The sequence below is a fragment of the Lolium perenne genome, chromosome 3 (genome assembly GCF_019359855.2).
Source record: "Lolium perenne isolate Kyuss_39 chromosome 3, Kyuss_2.0, whole genome shotgun sequence".
In the NCBI taxonomy this organism is placed as follows: domain Eukaryota; kingdom Viridiplantae; phylum Streptophyta; class Magnoliopsida; order Poales; family Poaceae; genus Lolium; species Lolium perenne.
Genome location: NC_067246.2, coordinates 137,963,029 through 137,969,278, shown reverse-complemented (window position 1 = coordinate 137,969,278; position 6,250 = coordinate 137,963,029).

Below are 6,250 nucleotides of genomic sequence, written 5' to 3'. Positions count from 1 at the left end.
TCACACTTCTTTTGCTTATCTTTTCACAATGAGCGTGCTTCGTAGCTTTGCTCAACTTACGCAGACACTCACGGTCGGAATGCTTGCGCAATGCTTCACAACACTAAAAAGCCACTCTTGATGGGATAGGTCCGTAAAGGAAGCTAGGGCTGCAAGTTAAAGAGCAAGTTATACCACTTGATGATGATGGTCGATGGTGATCTCGAACTTGCGATGGTGGTGGATGGTGTCAAATGAACCGCTTGGATCCTCGGGGTGCCGTCGTCATTGTCGATGTTGCGGAAGCTTGTGGTGACTGAAATGGCACTCAAAACCGAAGTCCAAACACAAAGAGGAAGTGCCGAAACGAAAAACGAAGTTATCTATCAAAATTTCGGATGGCCGGAACTTCCGGTCACCGGGGACGGTAGTACCGGCCGAACGGAACTTCCGGTCCTGCGGGGCGGTAGTACCAGTCGCCCAGATCTGCGGGCTGTTCGTCGATTTGGGCGGAAATCCGGTCCAGAAATCCTTGAATTCGTGGAAAATTCGGCAAAAAAAGCTGTGAGAAGGTGGAGAAGTTGTATATCAACATCAAAGACAAGTTTCTATTGAAACAAAACCACCAAAAACTCAACAAATCGCGAGATCCAACCAAGGCCAATTTGGGGCTATTTTTTGGGATTTTCGGAATTTTCTCAAGAATTTTTTTGGGGACAAATCCGTGGCAACCAAGGAACTCTTGATACCATATGATAAGGGGTGAACCCTAGGGGAGGCCCGAGTTGGTGGAGGGGGTGAGGAACACGAAGAACATGGGTGGAAAGCGGAGGGATCAGAGATACAAACGCAACACACACACAACTAATTGTTCTTCGTAGGCCCGATACACCTACCCAATAGAATTGCAAGGCAAAAACCCAGGAGTAGAATCCCTCACAAAAGATTGGCAAGCAATTAGTAGAGTCCAAAGAGGGAAAGAGTTCAAATAAATATAATTGCATTTAGCAAAAGATCCATAACACTAGAATCCCTAGAATGGAAGAGACCAATTCCTTAGAAGATTCGTGATACACTCCATAGATTAAGATATGGAGGGTTTCCCACAGGGAGGAGCAAAGCTCATGTCTAATCTCAAATTAACTCTAACCCTAGATCTGAGCCAACAAGGCTATTTATAGTAGGAGTGTCGAAAGGGTAAGTCAAAGCTGAAACAGGCAGATTCTTCTGAAACACGTAACGACGGTAGTACCGACCACATGGGCGGTAGTACCGATCGAGCGGTAGTACCGGCCAACTACCAGACTACTTCCGAAATTGGCAGTTTGGCTTCCAGGGACCATTTGTTCCTTTGTGGCGCATTTTCGGAACTTGACCGGAACTTGGGAGGTAGTACTGTCTGCCGGAACTTACGGTCGTACGAGGTGGAAGTACCGGCTGGAGCTTCTTCAATTCGACGTTCTTCAGTCCTGGGAGGCATCTTGGCGGAAGTACCGGCCCTGGCAGGCGGTAGTTCCGGCTGGAGCGCTGGGGATTCTTTTGCTTTTCCTGGAAGCGTCTGGGCGGTAGTACCGGCCCTGGAGGGCGGTAGTTCCGGCTGGAGCGCTGGAGCTTCTTCTTCCTTATCTTCATCTCCTTCTCCATTGGCTTGGTCTCCACGGCTTGTGTCTTGCTCGATGTACCTGATTGAACACAAGGTATTCACATGAAGCAGCATGCCATCCAATAATGTATTAAATGTATACATGGAAAGGAGCCAATTGACCTCTTGGTATATGGCTTTGGCCCGAGCTCGTGTCATTGGGCCACGAGGAGGGCTTGTCGGTCTTGAGGCGGAGGTGTCCAAAAGCCACCCCATACCACCACGTCTACCCACCATTACCTCCTTGGCATCTTTCAGCAAAAGCCAACTATCCTTGACCGACAAAAACAAAGATCCATCATATGATTTCATGCGGCTGCGCCAGAGATCTCTATGGGTTGAATAAGTGACATGTCAACCTTGATCCCTATAATTCGGATCTGACCCAGACATCTGCAGGAGCTCATGATCTGAGGTAGGGCGATGCTCATGCGGTGAGAGAACACAGTGAATGACCTTGGCCTGAAAAGCTGAGAACTCCACGACAGATCCCACATCCCTACATCACCCTTACGTAAAATTTTACCAACAATGGGAGTACCTTTAGTAGTCATGAGACCGATCTAATCCGTGGCTGTCCAAAGATGCAGCTCACCCATCATGTGATCACCCGAACCAGAAGCCAGATCTTGAGCCGCCACGTAGGAGACACTCCATTTCCACGATGGAGCAGCCATGAGAAGGGTTTAGAAGAGAGAGGGGAAAATGATTACCTAGACGAGAGGGACTCGCCGGTCAGAATGGCAATGCAAAACACCCCTGATCGCTGGAGTGGTGGAAGATCGTCGATGGCTAGGGTTTTGGTGGTAGTCATCAGAGCGCCATAGCGAAGATGCACGTCTTAGAATCCACAATTTGTTGTGTGAACTTCTCAACATATGTGTATGTTTGATTCCACTAGGGGTTTATTTTGTTTGCAATCCAAGTCTAGATTTTCACGCCAGTTCTAGATTTTCTGAATTCTTCATTAGTCTAGTCCCTACCACATTCTATTAGTGAAAGATTACAGGTAAGCAAGCAAGCTGAATCCAACGCCCCAACACTCTAGCTTCGCCACCTGCACTGAATGGGCCAGATATTGGTCTCTGAACATTTGGTTGTTAGTTCCCTGTGCTGATTCTCTGTACCATAACAACACTAGACTCATATTTTGCTAATACATGCTGAACACCTTCGGGGACGAGGAGATCAATGTCAAGATGAAAATTGAAATCTTGGTCTTACCTTTTTCCGTCTCTTCTTCTGCCGAATCTGGCTGCTGTCCTTCTCCTTCTTCCGAACTGGATTGCTTCCCTTCTCCTCCTCACAGACATGGACGGGCTCAAGCGGTTCCATAAAGATCTTGCCGGACATCGACTGCTCAAAGCACGGGGTGGAGGCGCCTGAATAAGAGGAGTTGAGGGGAGGGGCGGAGGGATGGAGCGGCGACGGTGGAGCTATTCCTTTGAGGAAGAGGGGTTGAGGGGGAGGGCGGACGGATGGGGCGGCGCCCGCCTCCGAAGCCATGGATGGGGATAGGAGCGGCATGGTGACAGTAGCGGAGAACCGTGAATAGCCGCCATGATTTTCCTTTTAGCAGGTTGAGTGGGCTTGGGCTGGCGGCACCGTGGGCCGCCGTTTCCATTTACAGATATAGAGGGAGTACTAGCACAAATACCCGTGCGTTGCTACGGTCTAACAAATGTAATTAATTAGACGGATCATAATTCAACGTCAAGTGTCTAAAAACAAATTCTCGATGAGACTACCATACCATCCCAGTTCACCAGATTGAAGTTTTCAACCTTCCTGATTCTTTAGGGGGTAGATTATGCTATTAGATTTAATAATATCTTGATAAACATGAATCTAGGCATCTCAAGCCAGCATGACAGAAAGATAATTAAAATAAAAGAATTCTCGTAGGCTAGTCAGGTCAAAGTCCAACGTAGAGCACTACCTAGCTTAGCCGCTTGCCATATGCAATTCTTCTTCAGATGTGAGCCTGCCCGACGATGGACGAGAATTGCCTAATTTTCTGTACTTTTAGGAAGTAGATATTACTCTTGTCTAGTTCTATAGCAACATCATATGAAGGTGTAGTCCTAGCGGGGCGCCGGTAAGGTCGTACCTGATGAGGCTGTAGACGCCGACAATGGTGGCACCTCTCGCCAAGCTCGACAAAGATAAAGGAGGCCACCGACGACGGCCACGGAGCTGTGTCGATGCCAATGTTGTGGTAGCACCAGTAGTTCATGAAAACTGCATATAAACAATTCGAACATGTACAACAATTAAGCTAAGGAAAAACAATAGGACTTACTTAAATCCGCGCTGAGCTCTGGAAGCTTCTGGAAGACCGGAAAGAAAGAGACCAATGCACTGAATCAATCCCTGAAACAAATGTCGATTTGGCACGCATCAATGGGTACAAATTGATGAGCAGGCATCCCATCCAACCTCGTTGGAGACGTAAAAACACGTGAAGGAGATTTTTTTTGAGTCGATGCATACCTGCACTTAAGGCTTATGTGTAGATGTGTCATATGCACTGCTTGGTGCTATACTTGCCGCAAGACACCAGAGATCCAAAATCCATGACAAAATTTACGATAAATTTCAGAAATAAGAAAGTACACATAGGGAGATCAGATCCGGCATAAGGTGCACTTGCAGCTAGCGCGATGCATACATTGCAGGCTGAGTCCATGAAGGAGATATGCCCTAGAGGCAATAATAAAGTGGTTATTATTTATATCTTTATGTTTATGATAAATGTTTATATATCATGCTATAATTGTATTAACCGAAACATTAGTACATGTGTGATATGTAGACAACAAGAAGTCCCTAGTATGCCTCTTAAACTAGCTTGTTGATTAATGGATGATTAGTTTCATAATCATGAACATTGGATGTTATTAATAACAAGGTTATATCATTGTATGAATGATGTAATGGATACACCCAATTAAGCGTAGCATAAGATCTCGTCATTAAGTTATTTGCTATAAGCTTTCGATACATAGTTACCTAGTCCTTATGACCATGAGATCATATAAATCACTTGTACAGGAAAGGTACTTTGATTACACCAAACACCACTGCGTAAATGGGTGGCTATAAAGGTGGGATTAAGTATCCGGAAAGTATGAGTTGAGGCATATGGATCAACAGTGGGATTTGTCCATCCCGATGACGGATAGATATACTCTGGGCCCTCTCGGTGGAATGTCGTCTAATGTCTTGCAAGCATATGAATGAGTTCATAAGAGACCACATACCACGGTACGAGTAAAGAGTACTTGTCAGGAGACGAGGTTGAACAAGGTATAGAGTGATACCGAAGATCAAACCTCGGACAAGTAAAATATCGCGAGACAAAGGGAATTGATATTGTATATGAATGGTCCATTCGATCACTAAAGTCATCGTTGAATATGTGGGAGCCATTATGGATCTCCAGATCCCGCTATTGGTTATTGGTCGGAGTGAGTACTCAACCATGTCCGCATAGTTCACGAACCGTAGGGTGACACACTTAAAGTTGGATGTTGAAATGGTAGTACTTGATTATGGAATGGAGTTCGAATATTTGTTCGGAGTCCCGGATGAGATCCCGGACATCACGAGGAGTTCCGGAATGGTCAGGAGAATAAGATTCATATATAGGATGTCATTTTATGTGAATTAAAATGTCGCGGAAGGTTCTATGGAAGGTTCTAGAAGGTTCTAGAAAAGTCCGGAAGAAACCACCAAGGAAGGTGGAGTCCACATGGGACTCCACCTCCATGGCCGGCCAACCCTAGTGGGGGAGGAGTCCCAAGTGGACTCCCCTTAGGGGCCGGCCACCCCCATATGGGAGGTGGAACTCCCACCTCTAGTGGGAGTCCTAGCTTGGCTAGGTTTCCCCTCCATATGGAAGGTTTTTGGTTCGGGTCTTATTCGAAGACTTGGAGACCAACTCTTGGGGATCCACCTATATAATGAGGGGCCAAGGGAGGGGGCCAGCCACCCCAAGACCACAAGCTGGCCGCCCCCCTTGAAGTGGCCGGCCACCCCCTCCCAAACCCTAGCCGCCCCCTCTCCTCCATAACTCCCGCGTAGCTTTAGCGAAGCTCCGCCAGACTTCTCCACCACCACCGACACCACGCCGTCGTGCTGTCGGATTCAAGAGGAGCTACTACTTCCGCTGCCCGCTGGAACGGGAGGTGGACGTCGTCTTCATCAACAACCGAACGTGTGACCGAGTACGGAGGTGCTGCCCGTTCGTGGCGTCGGAACCGATCGTGATCAAGATCTTCTACGCGCTTTTGCAAGCGGCAAGTGAACGTCTACCGCAGCAACAAGAGCCTCCTCTTGTAGGCTTTGGAATCTCTTCAAGGGTGAGACTCGATACCCCCTCGTTGCTACCGTCTTCTAGATTGCATCTTGGCTTGGATTGCGTGTTCGCGGTAGGAAATTTTTTGTTTTCTATGCAACGTTATCCTACAGTCCGTCCCAATCGCTTGCCATCTCTTTATTCACCACTGCCTGAGAAGACATCGAGTCCAAATAAAAGGAACAGATCGAGTCATCAGCTAATCTAATCTCCTGAACGAGATAATCCAGGATCTAATATAGCGCAGCCACCGGCTTCACGCGCGCTCA